General features: G+C 40.4%; 1 protein-coding gene and 2 long non-coding RNA genes across 3 annotated transcripts in view; 1 reads left to right on the top strand and 2 right to left on the bottom strand.

Annotated features, from left to right (window-relative positions):
• The window catches only part of LOC121639986 (Fc receptor-like protein 5), a 907,115-nt gene that overhangs the window by 670,825 nt on the left and 214,603 nt on the right, over positions 1-21,687 (top strand). The gene's annotated exons all lie outside the window — the stretch shown is intronic.
• Positions 2,406-3,191, bottom strand: LOC121640083. The gene is made up of 3 exons (XR_006010337.1): positions 2,929-3,191; positions 2,577-2,690; positions 2,406-2,467 (listed from the first exon to the last, which is right to left on the bottom strand). It is a non-coding gene; the product is annotated as an uncharacterized LOC121640083 (long non-coding RNA).
• Positions 12,214-13,601, bottom strand: LOC121640105. The gene is made up of 3 exons (XR_006010359.1): positions 13,461-13,601; positions 13,090-13,122; positions 12,214-12,247 (listed from the first exon to the last, which is right to left on the bottom strand). It is a non-coding gene; the product is annotated as an uncharacterized LOC121640105 (long non-coding RNA).

The raw sequence follows: 21,687 nt of genomic DNA, 5'->3' as shown, positions 1-21,687 counted from the left end.
ACGTCAAGCTGAAGAAGGAGTCCTATCGGGCCTTTTTCGCCTGTGGGACTCCAGAGGCAGCAGATATTGGCAGGCTAAGCAGAACGCAGCTTCGGCCCCGGGGAAAACCCAGGACACGCTGGATGGACTACATCTCTCGGCTGGCCTGGGAACGCTTCGGGATTCCCCTGGATGAGCTAGTGAATGTGGACAGGGAAAAGGAAGTCTGGGTTTCCCTGCTTAGGCAGCTGCAACCCGACTCCGGATAAGCAGCAGACAATGGATGGATGGATGGACCATGCTTTTCTATCGCTGTCCATCCTATTCCATGTGTCTGAATATCATCGTCTGTACCTGTGCATCACTAGTAATAGTTGTCAGTTACATATGAATTACAAATGTGCTTCACAAATGTCAAAATTAGAATGTTTAAAGACAAGCTAATAAACAGAGGTGTTTTTTATATGTATAAATTGGATGCTAATATTCAAATGGAGTCCAAGCTGTGTCTGATCTTTAGCAAACCAGCATGTCTGATATGGTAAACACAGCCTCCTTGCAAGCTCCACCTGGTATGTTGAAAAAAACAAACCAAGTTAAAGAAAGAGCTTATTCTTTTGTTTTTCTGATTTCAGTCTACTGTCATGGTTCCTGGGTTTTGTTGTGTTTTTTGGTTTGTGTTAGATTTTGATCATGGTTTTGGTTTGTCATGTTCTGTTTTGATCTTGGTTTCTAGTTCTGGTTTTTGTGTCTAGTTTTCTGTTAGGATCATTGTTTGTGTCATGTTTTAGTTTTTGTGTTGAGTTTTGGTTTATAGTTCTGGGTTTTGTCACGTTTGGTTCAGTTTTCTTGTTTTCTCTCTTGTGTTCCTGTGGTTTCTGCTTCTGGCTCGTTAGTTCACCTGGTCTACTTGCTCTTATTACTCCCTCTGCGCATATATACTTCATGGTTTTCAGTTTACCCTTGCCAGATCCGTATGTGGTTCATCCCCTGTAACGTGCATTTCCTCGTTCCTGAGGTTTTGGAAAATAAACCCTTTTGCCTGCACCAATTCTGTGTCCTGCCTCATCTGCCTGCATTTTGGGTCCTCACCTCCGCCACCATTCGTGACATCTTCTCGTTTTTGGTTATTTCTTTTCTTTATCAGTAGTCTTTGTTGTTTATGTTTGTTATTTTGTGCAACAAGTAAATCTATGTAACAAAGCAATAACTGTAATGGTTCATATATCGTATACTCACACCACTGGTCAAGATTTCTGAGTCCGAGATGTCACGTTATCGCAATCCAGTTCTCGTTGACCTGAAACAATACTGTGATTAATGGCTATAAAGTTAACTAAAGTTATAGCATAATTTCAAAAAAAGTGTGTGGTTTATATCAAACAAAGTTTATACTGCACCATTTGCAGAGTTTTCAGAGCTTCTGATTCTTTCATAGATAGAAATGTCTCCTGTAGGTCAGAAAATAAACCCAACACAGTTACTTTGGTCACCTCATGTCTGTCATTCTGACTTCTACTAAAGTATTTTATTTAAATAAAGTTTGTATCAAAGCATGTCTGGCCCTGAGATGCTACCCAAAATTTACATAATCAAATTTTATCAAATCTCCAGTGCGAATTGACCTTCACATCTAGTGAATCTCAGATGTCCAAGTGCAAGTGAATGCAGCACATAATGTACTCAGAGAATACTTCCTGCTCCTTCATAACGTACGTGTTAGCACAGATACAAACTACTGCTACTAGGAGTATGAAACATGGTAGGAAAAGGTCGTCCAGTGTAAGAATGACTATAAATATGCAGGTAAGAAGACTTCATTACATTTAATGACAGGAAATATCACCAAAGACTAAATAACTCAAAACAAGCCCTGTAACTATGACATATACATGGAAACAGTGCTGGGGTAGCTAACATCAGGAAGCTAAAGTTAGAAAATACTTGTGGTGATCATGAACCAGACCAGCAGGTCAAGAAAACTCAGCTGTAAACAGCTGCACATCTGGCTGCAGGTGATTAAAGCAGCTCAGAGTCACCATGTCAGCACATTTTATCAGGAAAATTAGTGTCTGTCTTTTTTCTACATCAATACATCCACATTCTAGATAATAATGCAACTTTAGTATTTCTGCTAACTGTGTTTCAGATAGTTGTAAGAATCTTCAAAACAAGATGAAAGACTGGATAATAACATGTCTGTTTCCATTTTATGAAGAGGATGTAAAATTCATAAAACAAGCAGATGTGACGACTGTATCAAGTTAATCTGATCAGAAAGCTGAATAAACTTCTGAGTGGACTCAAGTAATATATTTCCATGTAATTAATGAAGTCCTAGAGGTTAAATTCAAACTATCCCAGATTAAACAAGTAAAAAGTGGTTGATAAATATAGTTGAAAAAGATGAAAGACTGACCGTGGAGGAGAGAGGAGTAAGAATGCTGCTGATTTTCATACTGGTGGATCGTCTGCTCTGCAGCAACACCTTTTCTCACAAAAAAAGAAGAAAAATCTTGTTAAGATGTGGAGCTGCTGTTAATCTCTTAAGTAGTTGTTGTATCTGAACAAGCTAAAATCAGAAGAAAAGACCTCACCTTTAGACCTTCTGTACCAACAAAGTAAGATCAGTAAAATAAACACGATTCCAGCAACTAGTCCAACAATCAGCAGCAGAAGAAATGAAGAGTTTTCAGGTCTGGACACAGCGGCTGTGAATAACATGATGGACTGATATTAATACATTTTACTAAGTCATTTCAACTGAAATTGACACAGACATTTCAGCAAAAATGAGGTGACATCAAAATCAAATGCAATCACTGTTTGAGCATCATGTTTATTTTCATACACAAGTAAACACATTACAACACATAAACACTGTAAACATGTCAGAATAAAGAATTACATTAGTTGTTCATGACAAATCATGTAAAAACTAAATCTCACCTGTAACTGACATCCAGCTCTGTTGTGACGTCTTTCCTGCATGTTGACACTTGTAGAAACCTTCGTCTGACTGTGACACTGCAGAGATGTTCAGCTCCTCTCTGCCATCATGTTGGAGACGTTTGTCATTGTGATAGAAAGAAACACTGGAAAGTGTGTTTTGTCCTCTCCGTCTGCAGCTCAGACTGACAGAAGCTCCCTCAGTCACAGGATGGACGGGGCTCACCAGGATGACGCCATCATCATCATCTGTAAAGAAAAGTCAGTGGATATTAAGTTCAGTCAGAGGTCAGCTGGTGTAGGGATTGAGAAAATAACTTATGAGAGCAAATTGACTTTTTTAGAATTAAAAACCTTTTAAACACACATTTTTGTGTTTTGAGAAACAGCTACATGTGTCTCTCCACCTTTAACCAAATATGTTTTACACCCTCATAGATCATAAAGAAGCTGCGATCTATGAGATCATCATGATGAGGACAAATTCAGGGACGTTTCTCTCTATGAAAACTGTTGACTGAAGACTCATTAGCTCTAAACTAAATAGTAACATAACTTATTTTCAATATTGGTGATAAAACTTTATTAACTATTTTGAGCTTTTTTTGTAAATAGATCTGTTCTGTTCCACTACAAAACATCCCAATTGACACATTTTACATAGTTCCAGATCTGACAGCTTTTTGTGGCATTATTTATTCATTATTTAACTGAAAATATTCATATGACAATCTTAAGTAGGGGTGGGTGATGCTGTTAGTTTACCTTTAAGGGAGAATTACATAATTGTACAAGGAGCATTAACTTCTTCATTGCAAAAGCAATATGAATAAAACTTATACTAAGACTAAGAAGAGATGCTTATAAAATAATGATCAACAAAGAATTGCTACGCCCATCCCCAATCTTAAGGAACAGCACAATGACACAAATATTGAGGAATTCATCAGGAAGAAGAAATATTTATTGTTCTATTATTTTGTGAAGAGATGAAGTGAATGAAGTAAAACCTACAGTCCAGAATCTGATGCTGCTTTTTGGTGATGGAAGAGACAGTGGTTTATTTAAAGAATGGATTTATATTTAATTTGTGTAACAGAGATGGATTTATTTTGCAAAAATTAATTAAAGATAATAAATTTTAGCAGGATAAAGAGAAAAACGCTGACTGATTATTATTCATTATTTTTTAATCAGACAATTACTGATATTCGTTAAGATTAATGTAAAACATTAATTAAAAGAGTAGCACCAGAGACTCCAGAAGTAATAATTAACATATTCTAAATATATCTGTAGGCAACATACATATGGCATGCCCAAGTAACGATAAAGAAAAGTGATGTTCAGTTATGAGAAAAAGTGAAAGAAAAAGCAGACATCATAACATACCCTGTACAGTGATGTTGACTGCATTGCCAAACTCTCCAGATCCAGACTCACACCAGTAAACTCCACTGTGGTACCAGTTCATGTTCATGTTACATGAGGATCCAGTCATTCTCCCCCAGGAGGAGCAGCGTGACAGATGATGTGTTTCTGTAAAGCTCATCACTCTCCACTCAGCAGAGTTTCCTCCACAGTTCAGTGAAACAGAGTCAGATGTGAAGTGTTGAACTCTGTCAGGATTCACTGTGAGAGACGCTGCTGGATGAACATCTGAAAAACAAACATGTAATGAGATTTCTATAAAACACTTTAAAATATAAAAATGCCTCATTACAAATATTCCTTTAGTTTATATTTTATTTAGTTCTGAAGATTAGAGCTCACATGTCAACCAGATTATCAAACTGGGATTTTATGAACATTTTTCAAAATGTTTTAAATAGTGCTGGGCATGTTAACACGCTAATCGCACGTTAATGCAACGATTAATTAACGCAAAGCTTAATTAACGCCGTTAATTTTTTTAATTGCTCGTTAATTGATTTATTTTTTTTTCTTTTGCTGGCCGCTGGCTTTGATGACAGAAACATGGCATCCATGTCTTCCTTCCCTGCTGCAGCGGTGCGTCTGACGTGATCAGGAGAGAGCAGGTTTATTAAAATAAAGAGAGGTTTTCTGTCTGGAACAGGAAGAAGAAAAAAAAGAACCGACGTTTCTCTTTGTCAAAATACATGCAGATGGACAGAACATCGTAATTTTTGGACGGGAAACTTTTTTATTATTATTTTTGTTAATAAATGTGGTTTTAATTTATGCAAGACAACAAAGGTAAGACATGCTTTCTGACTTTTACAAACGTGAAGCATAAATCGGGTCTTCTTCTGCCTCTGGTTCGGTGAATCTTGGTCATAGCGACATGAAACTTCTAGCTGTAGAATCTGTGAGATGTGAGCTTTCAGTAGAGGAGCCGTTTGTTCATGTTCATGCCTTGGGGTGGACACGGGGAGACAAAATTTGTGTTTACATATTTTTCGGACTTTGTGTCTTAAGACTTTGTCTTAACTGTGTTTGTTGGTGATAGAAATAGTTTACTGAGCTGGTAGCTGAGATGCTGGACTTTCTGTGGATACCACACATGTTTAGAGTTACATCTACAGACCTGACGCTACACCCGGAACAAGATGTTAACCCTTAACTCCCGGTAGCGGAGGCTGAAAATTAAAGTTTAGAGAAATTATAGGCCAGAAACCTGGATAATGAAACACTGAAGGTGCATGGATGGAAGTTGTTGTGCATATTGTGAATATTTCTCTCTCCTCACCATCTAGAAGCTGCAAGATTCTAATCCTGCTTTCTGTCTGTTCACCTGATGCTGATATTCATCACATATTGTTCCTTCTGTGTTTAGAAGGAAGCAGCTTCACAGCTTTAAATTCATCCTGCTGACTTTTTACCTTTTAGTTAGTGAATCCTGAACATTTCATCCTTCTTTGTCATAAATTTTTGATTTTATAAATATATATGAAGAAATATTTTATCTACAAATTGCTGCTAAACCTGTTTATGTGTTTAGTGCAGGGGTCTGCAACCTTTCCAATCCAAAGAGCCATTTTTCCCTCAGCCAGCTAAATAAAACTACTTTAGAGACGCAAATGTTACGAGACTTTTCAAACAGGCAAGTTAATATATATTTTTAATGAAGAGCCACCATAGGATGTTTGTTATTTTTGAAGAACCACATTTTTATTTTCCATTTTTAAGGTTTTAAGATAAAGAAAGACATATAACCTATATAAAAAAAGAGGATAGACAGACTTTCTGCTAAGGAATATAGATATTTGTGGAAAATGATGTAAAAGAAAGGAAAAAAAGTCCATGGTTTCCAACCTAATGACAAGAAGGATAGATTTTAAAAAAATATTTTAGCCACGTATTTAGAGGCATAGTGGAAGGTCCAGAGAGACACTTGCAGCTCCAGAGTTGCAGGTTGGAGACCCCTGATGTCGTGTTTGTAAACCAAAACTTACTGCATTTTCTTTTTATAGCTGTAGGCCTTTTTTTAAAGGAAAGAGACATTTTGCACGTAACGATGCGATTAATCGTAATTAATCGCAGCATGTAATGCGATTAATCGCGATTAAAAATTTTAATCTATGCCCAGCGCTAGTTTTAAATAATATGCTGTGTACATCTAAACAATTTGCTTTTAAAGATAGTTTCAGTCACAGAGAAAAATATTAGAATGAAAGTGAGCTCTGCAATATTATTACAATGACAATAAAGTGTTGAATCTAGAAAACATAACTGATCCTCACTGAGAGGACAGAAACACACTGACCTGCAGACCAGAGAAACTTTACTTCACTGTAATCAGTGTGATACTCTGGGTCTCCTCTTCCAGCTCTACACACATATCCTGCTGTGTGTGTTTGTCCATGAATGATGTAGGAATCATGTTCAGTCCCAGCAGTGCTACCAGGCAGCAGATCATAACTGTACCAGTTGTTTAACAGATCAGGAACAGCTTTATACCAGTAGAACCTCCATCCTGCAGACGGAGGTTTAATCTCACATCTCAGAGTTACTGAGGATCCAGGAATCAGCCATGATTGAGACACAGAGAGGACAGGCCGGGGTTTATCTGCTGGAGAGAGATTTTATCTGAATGAAAACATGTTGGACCTTGTTGACTCTTAACTCTGAATAACATTTCTCAGTTTTGTATTAAAATTTTATATGTGTTTAAAATGTCTACATTTTTTCCACCAACACATCTTCTAATGAGGAAGCAGAGTCTGGGGTAGCTGGTGCTGGCTCTCCTATCTCAGGGGCTGAGGTTGCTGAGGTGGTTAAAAAGCTCCTCGGTGGCAGAGCCCCGGTGGATGAGGTCCGCCCAGAGTTCCTTAAGGCTCTAGATGCTGTAGGTTCTGTCTTGGCTGGCACGCCTCTGCAGCATCACGTGGACATCAGGGACAGTTCCCCTGGACTGGCAGACTGGGATGGTGATCCCACTCTTCAAAAAGGGGGACCGGAGGGTGTGTTCCAACTACAGGGGGATCACACTCCTCAGCCTCCCCGGTAAGGTCTATTCAGGGGTGCTGGAGAGGAGGGTCCGTTGGACAGTCGAACCTCGGATTGAGGAGAAGCAGTGTGGTTTTTGTCACAGTTGTGTAACAGTGGACCAGCTCTACACCCTCTTCAGGGTCTTTGAGGGGGCATGGGAGTTTACCCAACCAATCTACAGGTGCTTTGTGGACTTGGAGAATGCACTCGAGTATGTCCCCTTGGGACTTCTGTGGGGTGCACTCCGGGAATACGGAGTGCCGGACCCGCTTGTACAAGCTGTCCGGTCCCTGTACGACCGGTGTCAGAGCTTGGTCCGCATTGCTGGCAGTAAATCAGAATCATTTCCAGTGTGGGTTGGACTCTGCCAAGGCTGCCCTCTGTCACCGATTCTGTTTATAACTTTAATGGACAGAATTTCTAGGAGCAGCCGAGGTGTTGAGGGGATCCGGTTTGGTGGCCTCAGAATTGGGTCTCTGCTCTTTGCAGACGATGTGGTTCTGTTGGCTTCATCGGCCCGTGATCTTCAGCTCTAACTGGAGTGATCAGCAGACAATTGTGACGCAGCTGGGATGAGAATCAGCAACTCCAAGTCCGAGACCATGGTCCTCAGCCGGAAAAGGGTGGAGTGCTCTCTCTGGGTCTGCAATAGGGTCATGCCCCAAGTGGACGAGTTCATGTATCTCGTGGTCTTGTTCACGAGTGAGGGAAGGATGGAGCGGGAGATTGACAGGCAGATCAGTGCTGCGTCTGCAGTGATGCGGACTCTGCATCGGTCTGTCGTGGTGAAGAAGGCGCTGAGCCAAAAGGCAAAGCAGTCGATTTACCGGTCGATCTACGTTCCTACCCTCACCTATGGTCATGAGCTGTGGGTAGTGACCGGAAGAACAAGATCGCGAATACAAGCGGCTGAAATGAGTTTTCTCCGCAAGGAGCCGGGCTCTCCCTTAGGGTGAGAAACTCTGTGATCCAGGAGGAGCTCAGAGTAGAGTCGCTGCTCCTCTGCATCGAGAGGAGCCAGATGAGGTGGCTTGGGCATCTGGTTAGGATGCCTCCTGGACGCCTCCCTGGTGAGGTGTTCCGGGCATGTCCCACCGGAGAGAAGCCCCAGGGAAGACCCAGGACACGCTAGATGGACTACACCTCTTGGCTGGCCTGGGAATGCCTCGGGATCCCTCCAGATGAGCTGATGAATGTGGCCCGGGAGAGGGAAGTCTGGGCAACCCGACTCCAGATAAGCGGGAGAAAATGGATGGATGGACATTGGTTCAAATAAACTATTCAATTAAAATACAAATTAAGGGTTAAATTATTTTAATACTTAGTTCAGTGGAATTAGAGAAACTGTGCAGCAGTCAGATGGATGTCTCTTTATTAAAGAAAATCACTTTTAATAAATGAAATCATTTCTGTTTGTTGTTAAGTTTTCAATAATTAACTAAAGATACATTTCATTGTGCTCATGAGATCCAACACTGTCCTAAAGAAACATTATTAGGTATCAGGTCAGATATACAGGGATTTGATTTAAATAAATATAATAATAAAAAGCAGATAAATGAAGTATCATCTGTTTCTGTACATTACTACTACACAACCGTGTTACGTGGTAGAGATTTAACTGCATCAGTCAATTACATATATTTTTATTAATGAGGTATTACAGATCAGATCGATTCCGTATTTTTCCTTTTTTCAAATAACTTTGTAGTACTTAATAAATTACCGATGTACTATTAAGTTTCCTGTCTCAATATAAATAATCCTTTGAAACAATAAGAATTACTGAGTGCCACCAAGAAAGCAAAAATATTCTTAATGTTTTTACCTGGTGGGAACTCTAACATGATGAAAGATGTCCAACTTACCTGATACAGTTACTGAGACGACATCACTCCACTGTGTTAAATAAAACTCGTCTCTTCTTCCCTGGCAGCTATAGTCTCCACTGTCAGTAACTCTGCTGATCCTGTGTTTTCTGGATGATGGAGGTCTATTTAACCTGGTTGTTCTCCATTCATACGTCCACTGAGTTCCTCCACCTTTCTGGATCTCACATCTGGCAGTGATTGTCTCACCTCTGTATATCAGAGTCCAGCTGGGCTGCAGGACCACTGTGGGCTTCATGGAAACTGTTCATACAAACATGCAGTTAGAAAACTTACACACACAGAAAATCTACAGAAATATGACACAATATTAATTTCTAATATTAATTGTAGTAATTTGCTACTAATGATTTAATGTTTTTTAATTGAAAAATTAACTGATGAAAATCTACAGTAATATGGCATAATTGGACATATTTATATCAACTATAGTAAATTTATATTGTTAATATTTGCATATGTATTTTATACATCTCTGGTTTTCAGACTAAACTGAATATTTATTTGTTTACTTCAAAACAAATTAAACTAAATGAAAAAAAAACTAATTGAGTTACCGCTAATGGTGCATTTAGTAAAAGACTGACAGATAAAAGCTCTTGTTGAGAAAATGGAGGTGAATCGAGGAATATGAATAAATACATCTTTAAACATTTAGTAAAATGTTCTGTCTCGTCTCTTGAATCTGACCAAAAACGAACAAAACAAAACAAAACAAAACAAACAAACAAAAAAAAGACACACACACGCACAAAGCATCACTTAGAGCTGCTGCTGTAATTATAATTACACATGTTTTCTTCTTATGGTTGGTAATGAAGTATGTCTTTTTACACATTGAAATTACAGATAAAACATTTAAAGAGTATTCATAGTTGTGTGTCAGAGCAAATCATTAAAACCCACGAGTTTCCTCGATGGTGACGTCATGGCTGTCTTCTGTGTAGAAAACTGGTTCTCCTCTTCCTCCTCTGCAGTGGTACAGACCTACTTGTGAGACTCTGATGACTCCACCTGCTTCATTGTTATTTCTGAGCTGAGCTGCAGGATAGACTGACCCATCTCTGAACCAGTTAAACTTCCAGTCAGCAGAGTGGTCCACAGAGCAGGTCAGTGTTACACTGCCCCCTGCTGGTAGGATTGAACTGTCTGCTGCCAGACTGGCTCTGGGTTTACTGGCTGGTGATTTTAGAGTAGAAAAAAGAAAACAAGCTAAATTATTAGACATAAAGAAAAAATCTTATTCATTATCCATTGACTGAATGTATAACTTAGATATAAACAGAAAAGATTTAAACATTTTTTTCTCTCCACTGATTTTCCTCAAACGTTCCAGTTCACTTCCTGCTGTTTCCTCTTTCTGTTCTCACACTAAAACTCTTCATCACTGAGCTTCTTGGATGAAACTGGATCAGTGTTGGATGGAGAAATTCTTCCTAATCTTGTTCCAGTGAAGTGAAACATTAAAAACAGACATTTCATGATAAACTGAAGATGGTTCAACTTACATGAAACTCTCAGAGTGATGACATCACTCCATCCTGTTAAGAGATGGTGACTTCTACCCCTACATCTGTAGCCTCCACTGCTGGACTCAGTAGCTCTGATGGTCCAGTATTCTCTGGATGTTGGAGCATTTCTGTTGGTCGGTGTCCATTCATATTCCCACTCTGTGTTTCCTCCTCCCTGGATCTCACATCTGGCAGTGATTGTCTCACCTCTGTATATCAGAGTCCAGCTGGGCTGCAGGGTGACGGTGACTCTGTTAGAAACTGTTGACACCAAAACCACCAGTTAGGACACAAATAAAAGAGGTTCAACTAAAACAAACATGACGTTTTCCAGCTTTAACTTTTACAGAAATTATGTGAATGTTTGTTGTTCTGCTCTGAAGGAAACTGAAGAAAACTCATCAGTTTAACTTGAACAGTCTGACTCCAGTCCATCAGATAAAATCCTGATTACCTCCTCTAGCTGAGGCTTCTGTCTGATTTCTTAGTTCCCCTGCAGACTCATTTCATCTTCTAAGCTTTATGAATATTAATAGCTTTAAATCTAATTTAATAGGCTTAAATACCTTCAAATCTTAATGAAACAAAAACCGATTATCTTTAATTCTTCATATCAGCTCTATTTTGCATATTTATTTTCTACATCTGTGGTTTTCAGACTAAATCAAATATTCTTTTTTTTACTACTAAAAAAATTAACACACATATTAAAAAAATAAATGAATGGATTAAAAAACTAATTCAGTTACCACTAATGGTACATTTAGACTCAAAGATTAACAGATAAAAGATTTTACTGAAGATATACAATAGAAAGAAATCAAAGGATAAGAATAAAACATTTTAGACAAACAGAAAAATTTCTGTCTCCTCTCTTGAACCTGGAGACAAAAAAATGTTTATAAATATTTAGTAACTTAGTTTATGCACCTTTAAATCGTAATGAAACAAAAAGCAGTTTATCAATCTGGACTTGGTGTAACTTTCTTTCCTTTCTGAATTCATTTCCATCATTTATCTACTGATTGTAGATGTAACCTCATTCACCTCAGTTTGAAATAAAAATGTTCTCTTTATGTAGATAAGAATGAGGTTAGGGCTTAAATTACTTCTACATTAGTTTTACACTTTTAGAAATAATGTTTTCACAATGAATCTTCTGTCCTCAGAAAATCCATGTTGTTGTATTTAAAAAGAAATTTCTAAACTCACCAGTTTGCTGAATAAAGACTGTGTTACTGGAGGGCATAATACAGTTTGTGTATTCTCTAAATCCTCTGCAGGTGTATTTGCCTCCCTCTGAGATCTTGAAAACTCCTCCTGGTTCATCACATTGTTTGATGTGATTATTTCTGTACAGATCATAAGTGAATCCTGCAGGATTTTGCAGAGAACAGGTCAGAGTCACACTGCCCCCTGCTGGTATGATTGAGCTGTCTGCTGTCAGAGTGGCTTTGGCTTCATCTTCTGGAAGTTAATAAAAAACAAGGAAATGATCATCACTATGATGATGGAAGTTATCTATTAAAACATCATCAGATCAGAAATAAACTGAACACCAATGAAAACTTTGTAGTTACACGTTAGACACTCTGATCCAACCAGAATCATTAAAACACCAAATGAGAGGAAAGTTTTTTGGAGGAATTTTGTCCATAATTTCAGAAAAATCCACAAACATATAAAATACATGTCATGAAGCACTGATGCTGTTTATGAGGCTCTTTGTTTCATCTGTAGCAAACCTGGATGTGAAGCATTTCTAGTTCTGAATGTGTAATTTCTAACTTTGGCAGATCTTGTAGGAGACACTTAAACAACTTTTCAGCAGACAGAACAACAAGTCGCTGTTATTACTGATATTATTAACAGTCTATAATGCAAATACATAATAATAAACAATAAAATAAATAAATTATAAAAATAAGTACCAGATAACTAACAGACTCTGGGGGAAAATCTCATGGTTCAGGGTCAGAGTAGCATCTCATTCCTTTATAAAATCCACCCCATCAATGTACAGAAAAGAGAAATGTTTCATTTTACATCCTTGTGTCTGAGAATGTGATCATGTCTACCTTCAGTAAATAGACAGTATCTACATGTAATCCTGAAGATTTCAACTGAATAAACACAAAAAGAAACACAAGTTGTTCTGGAGGCTCATGGTGTCCCAACATCTTAATAACATAATACTGGTTTAACTTTCTATTCACTTATATATGAATAGAATATGAATATAAAAAGAAAGTAATGAGATTATAAATATGAGTTCAGTTTAAATAAAAGACAGAAAAATAATTTCTCACCTTCAGCATTTGCATCAATGGACGTACGGAGCACTGCAATAAAGATGAAAACCTCAATAGATTTACTAAACTGATGATAAACTGAGACATTTTAGAAAAGAAAAAGCACAGATCAACAAGAGAAAAAAGAGGAGCGCATTAAAACCAAAAACATTTCTACAACTTAAACAACACACATGCTGTTTACACACTTCTTCAGTCTAACCTGGACCAAGACACCTGCTGCTTAAACAATCTGATGAACAAGAAACACACAGCTCTGTTCTTCTCAGGCTCTCAGAGAAACACATTAAACCAATGATACACAGTCATTCTCACTATATAGAAATATTTTCTATAATCTGCAGACAGAAAGTCAGTGATGTACTTACAGAATAACCCCAGCACACAGAGAAAAGAGTGATCCATCATCACATCCAGTCCTGCTGCACAGCCAGTCAGAAAGTCTTCTAATGTGCATCAACAGTAATGATGAAGGAGACGTTACATCTGACATGCATGTGAGACTAATGTCTTTCTAACGTCTTGTCTTCCATAAAAAGAAACACCTCTGTTTCCTTCCCTTTCACACTGAGCTCAGACGGCGTTAATAGTTTTGGCCACGGTTGTCATGGTTACATTTCCTGTCCACTGCAGAAAGATTTTAGCTGTTTTCAAGTACAGAGATCTTTGCAAGGTCTTAATTAATATAATCCCTGAAGAAATCCCTAAAAAACTTGCAATGTCTATTTTTAAGGGACGTGTTGTGTGGATGTGTAGTTATTTATGCAGTTGTGCTGTTTGGGTTCAGGGACTGGACACTGATGTGGTAAAGGAGTACCAGTGACTGGGTGTTCACCTCAACAATAAACTGGACTGACCCACCACAGATGCTCTATACAAGAAAGGCCAAACTCATCTCCACTAGCTGAGAAGGCCGAGGTCTTTTGGAGTTAGGAAGTCACTGCTGAAAACATACAACACTGTGCTAGCATCAGCATGTATTACTGTGTGGTCTGCTGGGGTGGTGAATGTACAGAACAGGGCAGGAAAGAACTGAACAGAAGCTGATCAGAGGATCCAGGTCAGTCCTGGACTTTACTCTGAGCCCCACAGAGTAGGAAGTAGCACCACAGCAGCTCATTCATCCCCACAGAAAACAGTTAAAGTAGTTCAGCCTAACCACAGTTGTTATAAATACCTTGTGCTTTTGTCTGCTACCCACTGTGGTTTTCTCCATCTCAGAGCTCTATTTGTTATTTCCCTCTGCAACACCCACACGTCATTCCTCTGGTGCATCTATAGATCAGATCTATATGTAAATAAAAACTCTCATATGGATGTATATAGTGTCCAACCTGCCTGGAATAGATTTAAAATCTCTTTATCTCTATATTTCTTATACTTACAGTGTTTTCACAGTTAGTGAATGTACAACAGGATGGCCAATATTTAGTTTTTTTCTGAAACATTATGTGAGGACAAGTCATCAAAGAGACGAGCTGTGCAAATATGAAGATATTTTCTACTTTGCTTTATGACTTGAACTCAGTTTATAACTGTTTAAAACTTCCATCTTGTTTTCTTGTCAGTCAGGAGTAAATACAGTATGATGTGCAGAAAGCAGCGCGTTTGGCTTCAAACTTCCACTTCCCCATTTTAATCCTGCAGCACAGACAGGAAACATGAGCTCAGTGTGAAAACATGCTGCAGATAATCCAGTAGAGGCATAAACTAAAATCAAGTTCAAAGTCAGCTTTATTGTCAGTTTCTTCACATGTGCAGGACATACAAAGGAATCGAGATTACATTTCCAACGGTCCCGCAGTGAAGACAGGACAGGACATTTCAACACTGAAGTATCCATAAAAAAAAAGGGCACACATTACACAGTGATAATAAATAAAGTGTAAAGAGTAAAGGTAGCAGCAAAGTTGTATGTATTAGTTGTGGTACTATGTACAAGCAAAGTGAGTCTGGTGGTACAGGAACGGAGAGTCCTATACCTACGAGACGGCAGGGGGCTGATAAGTTTATGTGCAGGGTGGCTTGCATCACTCACATTGTGATCACTTTGCGGGTGAGGCGGGTGGTGTATATGTCCTTCAGGGAGGGAAGTGGTGCACCAATGATCCTTCCAGCTGGGTTCACTATGCGCTGCAGGGCTCTGCTGTTGTAGTCAGTGCAGCTCCCGCCCCACACAGTGATGCAGCTGGAAAAGATGATCTCAATGGTTCCTCTGTAGAATGTGGTCATGATGGGTGGTGGAGCTCTTGCCTGCTTGAGTTTGTGCAAGAAGTAGAGGCGCCGCGGGGCTTTCCTCACCAGTGATGCAGTGTTGGTAGTCCAGGAGAGGTCTTCACTGATGTGCAACCCCAGGAATTTGGAGCTGCTCTCTCTCTCCACAGCAGCACCATCGATCGTCAGTGACGGCTGTTGAGTGTTGTCTTTCTGGAAGTTGACAACAATCTCCTTGGTCTTGCTGACATTCAACAGGAGGTTTTTGTCTCTGCACCATGTGGTCAGAAGATTGAGCTCTTTCCTGTAGTGAGTCTTGTCGCCCCTGATGGTGAGACCCACCAGAGTTGTGTCGTCTGCAAACTTCACCTGGTGATTTGTGCTGTAGGTTGTGTTGTAGTTGTGTGTCAGCAGGGTGAAGAGCAGGGGACTGAGCACACAGCCTTGGGGAGCCCCTGTGCTCAGTGTGATGCATCTTAGGGTGTTGTTTCCAACATGTACTGCTTGTAATCTCTGATTGAGGAATTCCAGCAGCCAGTTGCAGAGGAAGGTCATTTATTTCAAACAGGTTCATTAAGGCATAAAATGAACCTGAGGCATCGCTTAGCTTTTATTCTCCTCACATGTGGAACAAACTTCCAAAAATCTGCAGGTTTGCTGAAATTCTCATCAATTTTAAATCAGGGGGTTTAAAAACTTTTCTATTTGCTGCCTTATCTCTTTAATTGTAGCTTTTTTTCTTTTTATTTGATTTCTTTTAAAGTTTGTTTTTAAAGCACTTGTTATTGTTTCCTGCACCCCGCTGTAATGTTTTATGTAAAGCACATTGAATAGTCTTTTATGTGAAATGTGCTATACAAATAAACGTGCCTTTCAAATAATGCTTCATGAGGTAATCTACAATGTAACAAAGTACCAAGCACTGATTTAATAGCCAAGATTAGTGTTGACGTGTCCAGGGTGTACCCCACTTCTCATCCAGTGGGAACTGATAAACACTCCACTGTGGATGGCTTCAGCGCAGTCCTGCGCTCAGAGATCGTCCGTCCAGCTGCACTGAACACTGCTGCTGCTACTGGCCGGGATGCATAGTACATAGTAGATCTGGCTAATTTTGCAAGTTTCGGGTAGGATGGTTTGTTGATCTTCCACCAGTCAAGAACACCCATTTCATTTTCCATGACAGCCGTTTCAATGTAGCGAGTGACCTTTCCAGTCAGCTTGCTGTACATATTCCCACCCTGCAAAATTCACTCTTTTTGCTGGAAGAGGAGTGAGTTCAACTCTGGAGGTGGAGGGCTCTGGGTCTCGACTCGCCACATCTGGTGCACAGGCAGCCATGGCTTGCAGAAGAGTGCGGGCATGAACATGTATGGCAATTCTATCTGAGTGTTATAACATTCTTAGCTGGTTAAATTTTGGCCAGAGGAATGTTGCGATCTTGTGGATGTCCTGTATTATGACTTTACGCGTGAGCCACTCTTCGTGCCGTTTACGCATGACGGCTTGTTGAGGGGAGTCCAGGGCATTGGGCTGTGTAATGTGTGATTTTTAGAGGTTCGTGGTGGTCGGCAGATGAAACACACAAAGTCAGAGTGCTAGAATAAATGTGTCAGGTTTATTCCCCGCAGCTCATGACACTCATCATTACATCTCAATGGGTTCAGCCTTATAAGCATAGCATAGCTTGCCCTACCTTTGACACGGACTGGAGAGCCAACAATCCCGGTAGAGTGGCTTAGAAAACCCCGGCTGGGCGTTCGTACGTAACCTGCAGCAGACTCTACCGAGATGTGGGATTTCCTCGTCTTTATACTTATTTAGAAAAAACACAACATCGCATGAGAGAGAGGATGGCCGGTCCTTTCCCACAGGCGAGGATGAGTCCTGAGATCCTGTCTTGTAAACATATTTACAAGACACCCTTTTCTCACCCTTCCAAAGATAGGCAGTTACACAGTTCCCAAAACAAGCAGAATAATATAACAAAAACAGTATACAGGTGGTCACTTGGGACAAAACAAGCAGTTATATAACACCAATAGTATACAGATGGTCATTTTAGGACACAAATTAGATATTCCCATATCATTCCACCTCTGGCCTAAAATGCCATTAATCCATAAAACCTCCACCTTCCCACATGACATCCAATAATTCCATCAAAAACCTGCACATGCCCCCAGTGATTTTGATTATCTACGGTCAGATTATAACACACAATGCGGCGTATATAAAGGCATGTTAATACATTGCATAGCGTCAATACACATAAAATAGCCACAAGAATCAATAATGGTGGAGCTACATATGTTCTAGCGGTGACAGACATTCCTGAAAAAATGTCCCACCAGTGATGAGCACTGTCCATCTCCACCATCCTTGCTGCATGCAAAACCTGTTCCCGGTTAACTAGAGTTGTTGCTAAGGCACGGGTAACATTGTTACATTGTGCCAATTCCATAGGTGTAAACCTTTTAAACAACCTGAGAACGGTACAGTAGGCAACTGAGTATGGTTGTGAGTAGTAGCTACGCAAAGGGTGTTGGGGCCCACTTGCCATAGCATGTCGCTAGCTGGTTCTATAAACCATTCACACAGTGCCGTGTCTCCTGTAAAGCATGGATTTCTATACCCTTTAGATAAGAGGCAGGCTTGGCCTCGATCAGTAGTTTCACAGTCCGTCAGGTCATACGTGTGATTGGTTTGGGGACTAAACCATTCACCGTGAGTTCTCAAAAACATATACTTATTATGTACGATCAATGGTAATACCTGAAACTTACAGATGGTGATTACTTGAGTAACATTCCACTGTATCCAACTTACTGTACACATGGTCATATTACATCGAGTCTGTTCAGGTTTTATTTGTAACCATAAAGCATCAGATATATCAAACAATCGTCTCCATTCATTTGGGTTAGGTGTAGTTATTACCCGTACAAACCTCTCCTCCTGTAGTCGGGAATATATCACCTGTAAACCACACACAGTTGCATCAATAGCTTTGGTTACATTTATTAAAACATCGGCAGTGTCATTAAACAATCTAGTTTGCCATTTCAACTGTTGTTGTAAAATGATTGCAGTCTCTTTTTGGGGTCCTATAGGGACCGGCATCCAGTTCCCCAGGCGATGAAAGGCCTGGCTAGCTTTATTTCCAGTGTTGGACAACATTGTCCAAGTGATTTCTCCTGTTCGAACCACAGCGTGTGCTTTTTCCTGGCAGGTCGTCACCAGTGGAGCTGTATGATTTTTAATTACTAGTTCCTTTGGCAATGCGTCCACTGGGTAAATAAAAGGGTTAGTCCGATTATCTATGGTTGTAGCATTTCTTAACTGATAAATTGGCAATGTAACAGGCCTCATTGTTGTTGCGTTCCTCCAGCCCATTCGAAACTGAACCACTTCCTCCATCGACTGGTGGGGGGTCATCGCAGTGACAGTGAGGGCAGCTAGCAGCATGCCCCAGCAGGCAGCACCACCAGGTCTCAGGCGGGCCCTAGCGAGGATCCTTCTGCGTCCCCTCCTTATTGGATCTTCCGATCAACCTCCTCCACTCCCACTCAGACATCCACCAGGCACACCAGGCTGAAAGAGACACATGACTTCAGAAGAATATAGCACACAGCATTAGTCTTTTAAATCCAAATCCCCCTTGACCTCTAGTAGTAAACACCTGTGGTGTTGTTATTTCTTGCACCATTGTCATATTACATGGTTTTATTACCAGCTGAGCTATTTTGTCACCTTTAGTGACCACAAACGGTTCAGCAGCTATATTTACTTGTCAGGTCCAAAACCTGCTGAGCCGTGGCTCGCAGTGGAATTTAGCATCATTTTGTTTCTTCCACATTTTAACACTTTCGCACCATGACCATTTGAGTGAGTGGTGTCACTCCTTCTGCAAGGGGTCTGTTATTAATTTGTTTAACCACCTCTGGTAAATTGCGCTTCCAATTATCTAAACTATTATCACCTGAGGCTTTCCTCAGTGAGGATTTTAATAATCCATTTAGTCTTTCAATTAACTCATAACTCATCTACCTCTGCCAGAGCCACGATCACACAACTGGACTAAGTCAACCACTTACTGCAACCTATAACTGTCGCTCTGATACTATATATCATATAATTATACAATATTTGTATCCTTTGCACATCATTCAACATTCTGTATCATCTTTGCACATCCTTTATTTACATAGTCATCATCTTGCCACTGCACTTTATCTGCCAATCCACTCTGGATTTCTATCTTTATTTTATTTCTATTTTTATTCCACTTTTACTTCTATTTTTTATTCTGTCTAACCCTGCTGCTTGTGGGTGATATGGAATGTGATAAATCCATTCTACATGGTTTTCCCATAACGTTGCCTTTTGATTACTAAATTTACAGGGGTGAACTATCAATACTCCAGAATAAGTATCTACAGCAGTACATGCATATTTACAGTTCTGTGAGACTGGCAATGGTCCAGTAAAATCCATCTGCCAGATTTTCTAATTCTCTTATCATCCCTTGTACAGCAGAAGCAGGTCTGTCTACAGCATTTAACATTAATGTCAACACCAGGGGTCTGTAATGTGGAGGACTGATTTCTATCAGCTGATCCCGTACTGATTTGGGCACATTCATATCAGCCCATGCATCAGCCGTTCCCAGAAACACTCCTGCCCTCATCATTAACTGAGCCATATCCTCAGTCTGGCGACGACGGGTCACTGGTTTTGCCTGATACCAGTCTAACCCTTCAGCCTCGTCCCAGACATCCTCATCCCACTTCATGGGATCCCAACTAGCATCCTCCCGTACCCGTGCAGCCACGGTACGGACTTTGGCAGGGTCAGTACGGCGGGGCGGTCTCCTCCGCATTTGCCACCGAGTCTGAGCCAATCCCACCAAAGCTTTGTTCAAACAGTGATTCAGTGCGTCTTTCTCTGCCTGCATTTTCATTACTTCTTGCCTGGCTAAAGACAGCTGTGTTTCCAACTGTTCTTTTTTCTCCTGCGATACACGCCATGCTGATGCACAAAACCACGCACGCCTCTGAATCCCCCCCAACGGGGATGTCGGAGGAACAACAATTTCTTTAAGCACAGGCAATGCAGCCGCTAGAGAGCCGTCCTTTACAGCATCTCCCCACGGCTCGGGACGACCACCGCCGTCCCGCAGACAGAGCGCAACTTCACTCCATTCGCCAGTCCAACCTGGCACATCAGATTGCTCCACGGCGGGAGGCTTCTTATTATGTTTCATAAACATTTCTGCAGCCACCAAATAACATCAATTACAATGTATTAATCCTGTTCGTGACGCCAATAATGTAATGTGTGATTTTTAGAGGTTCGTGGTGGTCGGCAGATGAAACACACAAAGTCAGAGTGCTAGAATAAATGTGTCAGGTTTATTCCCCGCAGCTCATGACACTCATCATTACATCTCAATGGGTTCAGCCTTATAAGCATAGCATAGCTTGCCCTACCTTTGACACGGACTGGAGAGCCAACAATCCCGGTAGAGTGGCTTAGAAAACCCCGGCTGGGCGTTCGTACGTAACCCGCAGCAGACTCTACCGAGATGTGGGATTTCCCCGTCTTTATACTTATTTAGAAAAAACACAACATCGCATGAGAGAGAGGATGGCCGGTCCTTTCCCACAGGCGAGGATGAGTCCTGAGATCCTGTCTTGTAAACATATTTACAAGACACCCTTTTCTCACCCTTCCAAAGATAGGCAGTTACACAGTTCCCAAAACAAGCAGAATAATATAACAAAAACAGTATACAGGTGGTCACTTGGGACAAAACAAGCAGTTATATAACACCAATAGTATACAGATGGTCATTTTAGGACACAAATTAGATATTCCCATATCAGGCTGACAGTGGCGTTTCAGTTTCTCCCACCAGAGACACACGCGCTCAAGTTCCTGCTGTGCTTCATAGAAGGGCTTCAAAAAGTCTATCAAAAAGCCCAGTGTGTCCGGGGGTATTTTTTCAACTTCTCCCCTCGCACCTCCAGCTTTTCGTGGAGCTCATAATAAATGGCATACATAGAACTCAGCGTGGGGTACACTGTACTGAACCGAATGTCGCCCATTTGCAGCAATGTTGTTGACAACTGCCCAGCCAGTCCAGACTGTTTAACGTACCTCACTAATGATATAGCTGCAGAAATGGTTTCTCATATGTCTGGAGCTTTGGATAACTCGGGAATGTCGAGTCCATGGCACAGTACTGTATTAATGACATGGTCAATGCAGTCCAATCTCTGGTATGGCCGCAGAGCTAATTTAATATTTGCCCCTTCATCGGTCACCCATATAATTTTGCTGAGAGAGGAAGCATCAAGGCCATACTTTGTCACCAGT

Source organism: Melanotaenia boesemani, chromosome 5, assembly GCF_017639745.1.
Source record: "Melanotaenia boesemani isolate fMelBoe1 chromosome 5, fMelBoe1.pri, whole genome shotgun sequence".
Taxonomy (NCBI): Eukaryota; Metazoa; Chordata; class Actinopteri; order Atheriniformes; family Melanotaeniidae; genus Melanotaenia; species Melanotaenia boesemani.
This window is presented reverse-complemented; position numbering and strand designations above follow the sequence as displayed.